General features: G+C 36.8%; 1 protein-coding gene across 9 annotated transcripts in view; it reads left to right on the top strand.

Moving 5' to 3' along the window:
- The window catches only part of Oatp26f (Organic anion transporting polypeptide 26F), a 107,350-nt gene that overhangs the window by 80,997 nt on the left and 11,199 nt on the right, over window positions 1–15,154 (top strand). The gene's annotated exons all lie outside the window — the stretch shown is intronic.

Here is a 15,154-nt window from a genome sequence, read left to right as displayed (position 1 = left end):
TACTTAGAACTACTCTGAAAGGCTGTTGTGTTTGTCGAACTGTTGTTGTTTCTCCTGTCTACTGCTGTACTTTGTTGTGGTTCTAATCTTATGTGGCATTCGTTTGCTGTAGAAGGTACAGTTTTAGTGTTTCGTATTCCTGCGGAATTAAAAGAATTATTATAATAATAGCACGGTGTACATGTTTGAAATAGTCGCCAGAATCTAAAACAGAAAGCATAAATTAATGTTATAGTATTAATTCAGGGCAGTGTAATATTCGATATTCCTAATCGTACAACTATTTATCTATCTAACGGCTCCTTATTTAATAATATATATGATTCGGTAATATTAATTTTAGTGGAGATAATTCACTGAGCAACCACTCAGATTCCTGTAACATCGTTTCTGTAGCTTCCAATTGTTTAGCGTCAATATCTTCCATGATTTGTTTAGTAAATATTTCTTTTGACGTTTTCGATTATTTGATACCCATATCTTCTGTAGCTTCCGATTGTTTATTATCAACATCTTCTGTAGTTTCCGATTGTTTAATATTCGCATCTTCTGTAGTTTCCGATTGTTTAATATCCATATCTTCTGTGGATTCCGATTATTTAATATCCACATCTTCTGTAGTTTTGGATTATTTGGTATCCATATCTTCTGTAGTTTCCGATTGTTTAATATCCACATCTTCTGCACTTTCCGATTGTTTAATATCCATATCTCCTGTAGTTCTCGATTATTTGATACACATATCTTCTGTAGTTTCCGATTGTTTGGTTCCTCTGTCCAGATGTCCTCTATCTCTTCATCTACTTTTTGTGTAGATAATGTGTGTTTTGTTTCCTCCATCTTTTTAATCGGTTTAATTTCGCGATCTTTTGGTTTATTCTCCCAGATATTCTCTATCTCATCTACTTTGTGTGTTAACGGCGTGTTTATTGGTTTCCGTATGTGTGATATCTCCTCAATTTTTCGAATAGACTTTATTTCGCGAACGTTTGGCGTATCTGTCCAGATATCCTCTATCTCATTGTCTATTTTCTGTGTAAACGGTGTGCTTAATGATGTTCGTGTATACGTTGTTTCCTCATGTTTTACACGCGTTTCTTCTTGTGTCTTCGGCTGGTCCGGCCGAACATCCTCGATTTCTCCTTGCGATTTACGATATGGAGACACCACGGAAAACTTGGATATTTCCTTGATCTGTTCAATGACTTCCGTCTCGCGATTCTTCGGCCTATCCACTGGGACGTCCTCATCGCGTGGCTCTCGATCGTGCAACTTAACAGAGCGTTCAACAGAAACTTCGTGCTTCCTAATACATTTAAATTCGCGGTCCTTCGATTTGGCTGCCCAAATTTCCTCAATTTTATCGTCTGATGATTGCAGCTTAGGCTTATACGCTGTTTTATCCTCGCAGTTTCTTATCAGCGAGTCCTTTTTAACGTTAACACGTGGCAGAAGAGTAACCTCCGTGTCTGGAAAAGATGTGCGCGTGTGTGGTTTAAAATTAAGCAATTCTTCGTTAATTGTATCCTCCATGCTTGTTCTTTCGCGTGTGAGCGATACACGTCGCGCATTTGATATGTTCTTCTCTGCTGTCACCATCTTCTCCTTCATAATCAAAGATCGCCTGTTCTCCGATTTGTTGTATTCCTCCTCGGCCTTTTGAATCGAAAAGCGTTGTGGTGACATTTTCGGCATTTGGTGAATTGAACCTATTATATCTCGGTCTAGCAGATTAAATCTTCCAGTATATTCTTGTACTAGTAAGTGATAACTTTTGGTTAGCATGTATTCGGTTTTCAAAATATCAAATAAATCTTCTAAATCTAGAATACCATTATCATCTATCAATTTTTTTGCATCGCCTTTAATCCTTTGACATATTAGCATCCTTAAGTACATCCTTTCATCTGGAACTAATTGTCTTATTTCCTGTATTTCTTTGATAAATTCTTCAACCGGCCTATTGAACCCGTCGAATTCGCCTATCATTTTCATAACCCGCTTAGTGTTTTTGGCGTCCTTGATAAAAATTCTTCTACGTGTTTCTAAAGTCTGTGAATGATCCGATTCATATTCCTCGACCCTATCGTCACGTTTGGTGCATATTAAATCGTTTATTCTTTTTTCTCTTGTCTCATATACTCTTAATAATTCTGCATAATCTGATTCGAGTTTCTTCAGTTTTTCCTCCACAGATAGCGTACTGCTAGTTCCAGATTCCCGATTATTTGACATTTTACGGATGAAAGGTGTATCTATCTCGATAAATCCACGTGTCTCATTGTCTAAATCCGACTGTGTTATCCTTTTCGAATTGCGGTAAGTATTACGTGTTATTGGCTTACCCAATTATTGCAGTCTTCTTAAATTGTTCCTTGTAATTGGACCTCGGTATTCCTCCGTTGAATTTGGCTTATCCCATCCAATTGCCAGGTTCCGAGCCAATTTTTCATATTCTTCCTTTGTCTGGTGAATTTTCCTGTTGACCTCAGTCCTTCTGCTGATTTGGTAGACCTATCCCACCGCTGTCACCAAAAAGTTGCTCCTGTTATGCCGTGAAGGAGGAAGGGATGTAAGGTCCCTCGAGAAAACACCCTTCTTCTTCGTAACAATGTGGAGTTTATTAGAATAGGTCACAAACAGAATTCACAAGAAAGTAACTTCACCAGTTTTCTGATCTGCACGAGGCTGGCGCGAATTTAAGAGTGGACCCATTTTGAGTTCCGACCCCTTTTATGTATTCTTATCGGATGGACTTGAGCCTTGCCGCATTGGTCATAGGCCACGTAAGTCTATGACCAATAGTTCAAGGTATGAAATTTGGGCAAAACAGGGCTGATTCATCATGTTTTGCTCGGTACCTTATCTTAGGGGTGACGCAGCATAACAGAACGAACTAACGCAGAGACAAAAAACGGTTCTCCACCGAAAATCTAGACAAAGTAGGGGAGGACACGAAGTGCGTTGGTGGCCGCTAGGGGGTGAACGGCGCGTACTACGAATTGCTCTCCAACAGATATAGAGGAAGGAGAAATGATATCATAAAGGAAGTAAAACGACAAATAAAGAGATTAAAAAAGAATAAAACAGCAGGCATAGCCAAGGTAGATAATAAGGTATAAATATAGAGTAACGAAAAAGTAACCAAAAAATTGACAGAGACAATTAGGAATAATGTCTGTAAATTATCGGACATCTGGAAAGAGAGAATTGTATTGCCGATATTTAAAAAGGGGGACAGGGACAATGTAAGTAATTACAGAAAAGCAACAATTTTAAATAGAGTTTACAAAATATACGCGATAATACTAGAAATTAAACTAAAAGAGGAATTGAACAAGAAGAAAATAATACCAGAAACGCAGGCAGGGTTTAAAAGCGAAATAGGTACAATAGATAACATAATCCAAAGAGTGATAGTCGACGAAAATATAGTAGATACTTATAAAAAAAGTATTTCTGGGAAATAAATAAAATAAGACACGGATCTTCTTTAAGTCAAACACTATTAACATTGTATACTGAGGATCTAAAGGAATACATGAGAAAGGGCTAATCCGGGAGAATATTGATTTGAACGGAGAATGGATCTCACAGATATCACACGGGTGATATTGTTTTATTTGTGAGGTATCTGTAAGACCTGAATAAAATGGAAGAATTGAAAGAAAAAGGCTGAAAGGAAACTTGGAGAACAAGGACTAGTGAATTCTGAATGTAGACAAATTACAGTTATTAGTATTCGAAAAGGAAAGGGGAAAAATATGGAAAAGGAATGGCAGTGAAAAAATAACATATTGGAGGAAGTGAAGGAATTTAAATCTCTAGAATATTTATTTCGGAAGAAAGGCGGAAGGGATATTCACATTAAAAAAACGTAAAAAATGACAAAATTATTGAAAGTCTTGTGAAATATGTGGAGTAGATTAAAGAAGATTTAAGAACAACTTTGATAGAAGAATTTAAACCTTTAGAAGTTTACTCAAGAGCATTCTACTTTACGCAGCTGAAGTATGAGGTTGGTCGGAGACCAAAAGAAGAAAAAACAAGGAAAAACAAGAGAAATTTATCAATGGATATTCGGATTGCACTTTAAAACGTCGTATAAAGTTCGTATATGTAGAAGTTGACAAAGATACGGTATAATGTGAAGAGAAAACAAAGAAATTAAAAACTAATTGTATACGCGTACAAAGCCGTAGTGATGAAGACGCTTGCTTGCTTCTATCCACACTTTATTAATACATCACTGTACAGATACGATGTTCGCGATTTCTGAATGTGTTCTGAATGCGTTCTAGTTGACTTAGATGTGTTCTATTCGACTTAGGTCTGCGTTCTGCATGCGTTATGTTCGAGTTTGTTTTGCGATCTGTTCGAGGTTGAATTTCGTTCTGTATGCGTTATGTTTGAGTTTTATTTGCGTTCTGTTCTTGCCTCGTCGTGTTCTGTCTGTTGTCACCTCGATTTTCTGTTCATTGGTGGAGGAAATTAAGCGTTTTTGATTGGAGGTGGGTGTGTCGGAAGGACTTGGAATAAGGTGTGGGACATTTGGTTGAAAGTTCTGGTTTGTGTCTTCGTTCGTTCGTTAAGGTGAAATTTTTTAATCGTTGTCCGTGCAACGGTTCTGTGGGTCTGTTGCACGCGTTGTCCGTTCGTCGGGTCGAATTTCTTTAAGTACGGTGGTCGTAAAGTCGTTTCGTATGGATGGTTTTTTTTACGTCTTGCAAGTCTACTAGCATCTTTATGGCTTAATTGTTGAAGGGATGGCTAGGTACGTTCGACCTTCGGTGTTGCCGTCGCAACACTAATGAAATTATAGAAGAATATTGGAAAGAAATAGATGCGCCAAGAAGAAGCCAGAAGGAAGAAAAGAATAAATCGGAATAAAGGAATAAATTCTGAAGAAACAAAGTCGTGGAGTGTTTGGTGGAGGAATCCTGCTTGAACACCTCCAGAACTAATACTCCGCGATATAAACTATCTGTCGGGTTGTAAGGCCGATTACGCAGTGCGACGGAGTGGTTTAGTCCCGCTGTCTGTCTAATTAAAGATGAACAGCTGTTTTCCTTTATTGCGTATTAAATGTATCGCTACAGTGACGCGAAGTCGAACTGCAGGAAGGTAATAGTTGATTTGTTTTGTTGTTTCTCCGAACCTTGAAGACTGAACTTGAAGTACTATATAAATATAGACTAAGTTCGATGGTCTAAGGTGGAAGCTGGATGTATCTAACTCGACTCTGGTTGGATGAGAGACGATGTTGAAGATACGTTGATTTGTCGCTATACGAGCGATGATGAATACTTGTTGCGAATAATACAGCGGAAGGCCAAGAATACAGAATACTGAATACTAGAAATTGCAAGTTTTGTGCCCTTTTTATAATTTCTCCGAAAGAACGCTTGCACGTGGATTGGCTATCGGTAAGGTGGAGAGGGAAGTCAGAGAGCCCGGGCCTCGCTGTGACGTAGGACGGGAAAACCCAAGCTAGTGACGTAGGTCCCCGAAACCCAAGCGAGCGGCCGGCGCGGCCCATCTGGCTACCCTACCATAAACCGGGAAAACTAATTTCGGCGAAATTATTTTACTATCGGCTATATTAATAAACCGATTTAGTTAAATTCGATTTCTTAATGAGCTTCGCGATATAAAAAGGGCACTAAAGTAATGGCCTTCTAAATTGGAAAATCCGGAATTTGAAGAAGGGCTAGAAACTAATTGATAGGCATAATTCTGTTGTAGGACGGAACACTTTACAAATGCAAATAATAGTTGTTATGTTGCCACGACACAACGGGAGAGTTGTGTCGTGGCAACATGAGGGATATATGAAAAAGAAGAGGAGGAGAAGAGGAGAGGAAAGAGCAAATGTGTTGTTGAATTGTATATAGTGAATTACTACTACTTAATCCTATAATTCTATTACTTAATTCTTAATACTAAACGATTTTATTCTATTAATATTGTAGAATATCAAATGTTGTATTAAAGTTTTGTTATTTATTATTCACTGTCATATTATTGCGATTACCATCAAAATAAATGATAGTGACGGTATTCCGGACATTCTCGGTAATTGGGATCCTTACCTAATAAATACAAAAATTGTGGAGATTAAAAAGTATTCGCAGAATTATTAACACTTTGTACTTGAGTAACAACTCTAAAACACTATTAAAAATTGTTATATCAGTTTTCAAAATAATTTGAATTCCAGATTATTGCCTAAGTCACAACGTTCTATATCATATGTATAAAATGCTTTGTGTTATAAAAAATAAAAATGCTGTAGGTCAGAGAAACTAGTTTGGATTTCGAGTTAAAAAGGCTCCGGTTGCAAAGGGTTAATACAACCCAAATCTTATTCAAAGTATTTCAACGATATTATTATGGCTGAAGCGACATTACTGACTGTTATACCGAGTGAACTTTGAAGGTACAGTATGCTTAATATTCATGACGTATTGAGACATAATTAACGTGAAAATGCTACTAAATTAGAGATGCAGGAAACGTATTATTTCCAGAAAGACAACAACCCCAAGTACACTGCAATAAAATCAAGCGAGTGATTGCCTTATAATGTTCTAAATTAATTGTTTACACCACTGCTAAGTCTGGATATTAGTTGCCTAAAAAAGTGGAACTTATCAGATCTAAGATTGAGAGAAAGAGAAATAACTAAGGCTTTTAAAATACCAAAGGAAAGAACAACAAAATTGATAGAATCTATAATATTTACAGAAGGTTGCAGGCCTATAATCGTTGCTAAGGAATATCGACAAAATATAAAATTTAACGCACAAATTAAAATAATTATGAATTGGCTTTTATCGATAAGTGTATGAATAATATTTGGACTCTAAAATTTTGATGTTTGTTATATTATTCTTTCAGCACGCAATATAAAAAATTGGTGTCTTACACATTATTTGTGAAAAAAATGTTTCCTTAGTGCATCATTTGTTAATAACAAATCACTGCACAAAATCTAGTTGTACAAATACCTTTTTAACCTATTGTATCTCTATCTGTTTATTTTGTCTCCGCTGGCATCTTTCTTTCAAACTCGACATGATGTATACCGGCTAACATCGACCGTAAATCGATTTGCCAATTGTATAAAGTATTTTTGAGCGTCCTTTCTTTTTCCGAGATCTCCGAAATGGCCAAAGAGTATCGATTCTTCCGCAGTGCTCGCTCGACAATGACTATTTGTATGTTCGTTTTTTTCTTTTCAGTAGTTTAATTTGCGCGCATAGCGCTTCCGCTACTCCGCGCTCCGATAGAAAGACTCAATTAATCGGGAAGCCTCTTTTTGAATTGGCGACGGCTCGTTTGTTCTTTTTTCTTGTAATTAAACAATGGCCTTTGTTGGATTCTTTTTAATGGCCGCGCGATTATTGACAGAAAAATCGAAACGAACAGGTTCCGTTGACGGAAGGGGTTGACGCACCATAGTTTTTAGTCGCAGTGTTTCTTTTTGCCAAGTAATTTTTAGTTGATGCTGTTTTGTAGCTGTCTTGATTCTAGCTATTATAGCATTGTGTAGCAATGTGAGGAATATTTGTTATCTGATGATGCTTGCAGCGAGTTACAACGATGTTATGCACTATCCTACTATAAACGCAATAACTTTTTAAAAACTGAACTAAATTACTCGAATTCTATTTTCATATGATAGAAAGATTAATCTACTAGATAATGACTTAAATACCTTTGTTTAATTTTGCTACTACTTTTGTTAGTATTTTTTAAATTCGTATCATTCCAATCAATTACAATCTGAATTTCCTGTGGAATCATTCTGTAGAAAACTAGTCGGTTTACTACCTCGAAAAATTTGTCATTTGGACAAATCTTAAAAAGGTTATTCCGTTTGGAAATGTGCCGATGTGGCTATACGTGAATAAAGTTATATATTTTGGTCTTTTGATCTTTGACTAAACTATGGGTCTCTATGCATATGTGCCATGTGCAATTTTGTAGAATGCAAGGGAGCGTTTATATTATAGAACATTACTAATGTTCTTGGTTTAATTTCGTTAAAACGAATTTTCTAATCAATTTGATTAGATATAATCATTTAAAATGAGAAGTTGTACAAAGATAGATAATTGCTCTTATTCTAGTTAATCTCTTGCATTATTGAACAACAGATCGAACTCATTACGAAGATTTCATATACTGGATGTCTTGAAAGTTAGTCACAATAAGGAAATGAGGAATTCCTGAAGTTATTTGAAATAACTTTTTCCTTTACAAGAATTTTCTCCGAGGCGTCGTTAACGAGTTGTTAACGAAAAACACTGGCTAATGAGGAACAAGATCAGCTAACATGAGGCAACCGAGCCAATGAGCAGCACCGGGCTTGGATCGTTTCTTGGCGAAGGGAATTTATAATTACCCCTAAATGTGAATATTATCCATTCCTTCCAAATAGAATCAAAACCTAATTTTTTTGCTATTAAAATCTGCGATTAGAAATAAATAAAGAAATACAAGAAACCACAAAAATAAATATCCACAAAATTTATTTAACTCCGGCTACGTGTGCACATCAACCCTTTGCACTCGAAGCCATTTTAACTGTAATTCTAAAATAACTTTTCCGACATACAGCATTTCCACTTTATATAATAAAAATTTATTTTATGCTTATGAAATTGAATTTTATAACTCATGCAACAATAGTTGTACTTTTAGTAATTTTTGGAAATCTAAATTTTCAGAATATAAAAATTATTTTGGAACGTGCTGTAATAATTTTAGTGGTGCCTCAGAGTCACCATTCGAGTGCAAAGGGTTAAAGAAATTGTATTGTTATTTACGTTAATATTTTGAAGCGCTCTTTGTGTATCCGTCGCACATTTGTTTACACTCCTGTCGCACATTTGTTTACACTCCTGTCGCACATTTGTTTACACTCCTGTCGCACGTTTATTTACCTTAGTTTTTTTCTTTATTTGCTGCTACACGGGGATCAAATTCGGAACGATTTCACCCGTCGAAATTGCTGATGAGTTTTTTTTTCACTACGCATTTTGACGATACTAGCCGGGGCTTAAGGGATGTTTATTAATCAATTTCTCATCCCCGTTTTAAACTTAATCCTATGATGCTGCTTCGTCGACTTCAATTTTATCCAGATTAATGAATCACGCTATTCCTCTGGAAAGTTTGAGGAGTTGAAAAATCATTATGGCAACGGCCTACACGGGAAAAGACAAAAGATAAAAACGGGAGGGGCAACGAAACAAGAAGTGGTTCGAAGAAGACTGAAATTAAAAGGAAGGACCGCTATTCACATTTTATGCTCAGTCGTGTTTCGCTATTAAAAGATTCGAATAATCAACGAATTTAAATCTCCCTTTCGTTGTCACTGAAAAATCTATTGGAAGTGCATATTCATTCAATTTCCAACTACTAAACGAGCTGATGAATGCCTTTCGAAGCTACCTAAAAGAGTTATATGAAGATTGAAATAAAATTAAACAACTAACGCATTGAATCAGAAACTTTAAAGTCAACTTTCCTTTTGCACATTCGTTAACCGTTCAACCTTATTAATTATGAACGATTACGAAAATATAACATAAGATAAATCGAATTGACGTAACGAAAATTACATTTCAATTGATGTAAACATGCTATAATTTATGTCAATCCGCTAATTTAATAATACGATAATGTGTTAATTTTGTAAATTCACCTTCGAAGTTATTTTCACATTAAAAATAAGAAGTTCCTTCTATTCCAGTTTCGTCTAATGCAAACCATTTTATATGGAACCTATAATTCGACGCTAATACGTGTAAAAGTCTATTGTCCTTAAAATTGAGGTAAATAAGGTTTTTGTAAATCAGTTGCAGAAAATAATAGTTCTACTATTAATGCAAAGCACAATTTTTATTGCAATGAAATTGAAACATAAAGTAGCATTAATATTTAATCATTTGATTTCATTTTTATATTTAGTTTCCTATTTAATTTTTTCTTATTTTGATTAATCATTTCGTGGCCAATGTAAGTGCTGCAATCTATTGTTTACTTATGAAGCCGTTGAGGTGGATAGAGAGAATATAATACAATTTACCACTCTCACTTTGTGGACGCAGAGTTTTATTTATTACAGCTCGTGGTACAGGCTATGAGAGTCTGCAGGATAAAGTACCGTGTATGTAGCAGGATCGAACAAGACTGAAAGTCAGACTACGACTAAAAACTAAATGAACTCCTTCGTGTACGAAGGAGTACACTCCTGTACACTCCTATATGTACGATAAGTAATAATTACATATGAGATATCAAATTTTAGTGAAATATCAAATGTTCAGTGCATTGAGTTGAGTAAAAACAGCTTGGTACACAACGTGCACCCTTTCCCAGAATTTCCAACAACGTTTTATTAAACAGCAAAGAATCTCATAAGCGAAGCACCATGTAACTGTCATTATTAAACAGACTCGCAGGACCTGTATCTTTCGTTTAAATTCGATGTTATAACGGAAGTTGGGAATCTGGGACGTGTAAATACAATAAAATGCTGGACAAGGTTTTTCACCGAAAAAGTAAAACGAAATAACAGGAGGAACAAAACAGGCGATTCATACTTGATGGGTAGGCTAGAGCTGCATTTCCGGGTACTTCCGGCGAAATGGTCGCGATTTCGAGTTACATTTTTCCATCGCACTCGCTTGGACGTTTCGCCGACCAAATCATAATTTTTCAAAGCTTGCATTTTTTTTTATTGCAAGCAACAATTTTTTTTATCTGTGTTATCAGATTATATGAGCGACAGTGTATAAGTATTACATTTTTATTTATGTACATATTTTCCTCTTCGCTTCGTTTTCCTTAACAATGCAAAAATAAAATATAATAATTAATCTTTTACATTATTTTTTGTACTGTGGTGGATGGATGAAAACAAGGCATATTAAATGCTACTATAATAAGATTGTTCATTATTAAATGAGAAAAAGTCAATGTATAAAATTGCTTTGAATAGCTTTTAATTGTTTTTTCTTTCTTTTATCATTTTCTATAATTTTTTTTTCGTACTTTTTAATTGTTTTCAATACTTTGCGACAGTTTATAATAGTCTTTAATAGTTCCACGTAGTCTTCCATGTTATTTTATGCTTTTGATTATTTTCAGACTCTTCTACATGTTTCTTAATATTTATTTATTCTTTGTGTTGGGGAGGTGCCCTGCGTGAACACCTCGGGTACTAATATTCCGCGATATAAACTATCTATTGGGTTGTAAGGCCGATTGCGCTGTGCGACGGAATAGATTAGTCCCGCTGTCCGTCTAATTAAAGGTGAACAGTTGTTTTCTTTTTTGCGTATAAAATGCGTTGCTACAGTGACCACGAAGTCGAACTGCAGGAATGTAGTAGTTGATCGTTGTGTTTCGTGTCCGGACCTTGAAGACTGAACTTGAATGCTATAGACTAAGTTCGATGGTTTAAGTTGGAAGTTGAATGTATCTAACCCGACTCTGGCTGCATGAGAGACGATGTTGAAAATATGTTGATTTGTCGCTATACGAGCGATGATGAATACTTGTGTTACGTCGGAAAATCCAGAATACTTGTGAAATAGGAATACGTGCGGAAAATAGAATACTTTCGTTGTAGAAATACTGCGAATAACGGAATACTTGCTGCGAATAATACGGCGGATTATCAAGAATACTGCAGAAGTCAGAATACTTGTGAATAACACGACGGATAATCAAGAATACTAGAAATTACAAGTTTTGTACCCTTTTTATAGTTTCTCGGAAAGAAAGCTCGAACGCGGATTGGTTACCGGTGAGGTGGAGAGGAAGTCAGAGGGGCCGGGCCTCGCGGTGACGTAGGACCGGGAAAACCCAAGCTAGAGACGTAGGTCCCCGAAACCCAAGCGAGCGGCCGGCGCGGCCCATCTGGCTACCCTACCATAAACCGGGAAAACTAATTTCGGCGAAATTATTTTACTATCGGCTATATTAATAAACCGATTTAGTTAAATTCGATTTCTTAATGAGCTTCGCGATATAAAAAGGGCACTAAAGTAATGGCCTTCTAAATTGGAAAATCCGGAATTTGAAGAAGGGCTAGAAACTAATTGATAGGCATAATTCTGTTGTAGGACGGAACACTTTACAAATGCAAATAATAGTTGTTATGTTGCCACGACACAACGGGAGAGTTTCCCAAAGAAAGATGCGGGTTCTTGTTCGAAATCGGAGAATCGACCAACACTTGTTCGGAGATTGAACTTATTTATTTTAATACTTGTTCTTAACTTATTCTTATTCTTAACCTTTTAACTGCTCTTAACTGTTCTTTCTATTCTTAATCTTTCTAAATCTTATTCTTAACTTTAACTGTTCTTTCTATTCTGCCGGGAAGACCGAAAGTCACCCTCGACGTCACCTCGGTCCTCCCTACCCCTTCGACTCAAGGGTGGGTGTCGCAAAGGGCTGTCCAATCGCGACGGGACCATGGCAGTGACGCGGAGTCGCAAGGGACGACGTTTGGGGACCGAGGAGGTGGCACCGCGAATCCTTCCAGGGGGTCTTGGACCACGCGCGGTCATTGACAAGTCGCCAACACCTGGGTGCAAAGTATTCAAAACAATTTTATATTTTGGTTTTGTTCCATTTAATCAATAACAGTCTAGCAAAATGTATCATATAATATTACTTACTGGCACACCTTTCATAGCCAATTTTCTTTGCATTGTTAACAGACACTTTTGCCGTTTTGTGATAATGCAAAAGGAAACATCTGGGCTCTATACCTATATCACAATAAATAATAAGGCGTCTTCAGACTCCAATAATTTTGAACAGAGGAACAATTAAAATGTGAAAATTGCTGAGAATTGCAACGTAAACCTGTCTAAAAAGTGTTTCTAGAAAAAGATGAACATAATTTCTGCATTAATTATAAATTAGCCTAATAAGTAAGCGACATTTCCAAAAGCAAGCGAAGAGAAAAGTGAGTATAACATAAACCTTGAGTTTCAGTGCAAGAAGGCTGCTACATAAATACATAAACAGAAGATGAATATGCTAGTACGGAAAATATTGTTCATATATTACAATAGCTAAGACAACTAAAATTTTTCATCTTGCAGAAGATTTTAAAAATTATATTTTGACCAGTTTTGTGAACTTAATACTCCCCTGTGTGGCGGTAAGAATTTCGTGCCTTGATCACTCAGAGAACAGGAAAGTGAGAAAAGTAGTTGGAAGTGAGCGTCGTAGCTCGAGGGCCAAGTTCGCGGAGGCAGCATCTGCCAGCAAAACTTTTCATTTGCCTGGAAAATTAAACGCTTCACATATACGAGCTGCTCAGACACGGGTCGACGGAAGTAGCCTGAACGTGAGATGTTCCGGAGAAATGTAATTGCACTGCCAAGGACGTTATTGGTCCTGGCTGACCCACTCGTCGGTCGCTATTTATAAACGAAGCGAGAGGGAGTTGCGTATTTCGTTACTTGCTAATTATACGAGTTCATTTGACTGATACCGTTGAGTTCTTTGCTACCGCTGACTTAATTGATGATGCGTTGCTTGAACTTCGATCTATTTCTGTGCCACTTGAGACCCTGCATGATCGTAATTGGATTGCTGATCGTGGAACGGTGAATTAGAATTTTGATTCTTGTAATAGCAATTACTAGACTTCAGATTTTATACATTTATGATGAAAATAGGTATATTAAATACAAAATAGTCGAAGCTTCAGAAAAATTTAAGAACATTCTTCTATTTACTAATGATATTAATATTACTTAACACTAGAACGACCCTATTCCATTTTTCAGCATAAGTAACACTGCGGGATTGCGTTGTTGTATTATTATTATTGCTATCTAATAATATTTTAAGTTATACAGGGTGATTCGTAATTATGATAAAAGCGGGAAATGGGGGGTTCCTGAGGTCATTTCAAGTAACCTTTTCCTTTGCTGAAATGTAATCCGCGGCTTCGTTAACGAGTTATTAACAATTAAAGTTGGCTGCGCACGCGAGTGTCACGGGACGCAACGGAGGAAACCCCGAAATAAAATAGAAGTATACACGGGCAGGCACCGCAACAACCTCGAACGGGAACCCTCGGGTGAACGTTCGGTAATTCGCAAATTAATTATGTCGCGGAGTCACTAACCGTATAACGTGCTTAATGGAGGTTAAAAATACAGAGATTAATTATGGTACTGACAGACTGAACTTTTATTGAATTGCTTGTGGGTTTATATATGTCTTATAATCGCGTGGGGAGATGTCTTTTAGTGGGGGCTTCCAGGAGGCCCGAACGATTGTTTTGGGAACGCCGCCCGGTCTCAGCTTCACACGGGCGATGTCTTCTACCGGGAGGTCCAGCCGTTATCGCGAATGCGATGCCCGGCTTCCTGCTTCACACGAGCAGGACCGACTGAAGCCCGTCTCGGTGACAGGAGCCACGGCCACGGCCACGTATCGCCTATAAGCCACGTGCGATCATCAAATAAGAATTTCATGAATTTCTTATTAATTTCAAAAATTTCACAAATATTATTAATGAAAAACTCACCCATTCAGTTGTAAATGTTGTAATCCAGAAGTTGTAATCCACTTATGTAGAACGGCACAGATTACACTAACTTTTACTTTCATTTTCACTTTCACTGCATTATTATTCCACACTGATCACGAATTATTCAACAATTAACACGTTTCCGAAGTTTCCAGCGTTATTTTGTGTGGCCCTGGAAAGGGCCAATTAATTTCAAATACGGAGAAGTTATTAAGTAATTTTAAATATTTTTTAAAGATCGGTGAAGTTATAGGGACGAAATCTCGAACGAAACTGACCTTCTCCACGAAGATGTTCACACAGACTGTGTCGATTGTCATAGCAACGGACACTAGGTTTTAAAGAAATTTGAGATGCTCCGACGAAAAAAAAGGTTTTCCAAACTGCCACACGGTGTAAGGATTTGCAGACGAAAGCCAGATTGGTACACCGGCAGAATCGACGAGAGTAAAAGTCATAAAATAGGGAATGAATGAGACAGATGTCTCGAGTGAAAAGTAATCTGCGGCTTTGTTTACAAGTTATTAACGAAAAACAATGACCAATGAGAGGCGAAATTACCTGGCGCGAAGT

The sequence above is a fragment of the Augochlora pura genome, chromosome 6 (genome assembly GCF_028453695.1).
Source record: "Augochlora pura isolate Apur16 chromosome 6, APUR_v2.2.1, whole genome shotgun sequence".
NCBI classification, from domain to species: domain Eukaryota; kingdom Metazoa; phylum Arthropoda; class Insecta; order Hymenoptera; family Halictidae; genus Augochlora; species Augochlora pura.
This window is presented reverse-complemented; position numbering and strand designations above follow the sequence as displayed.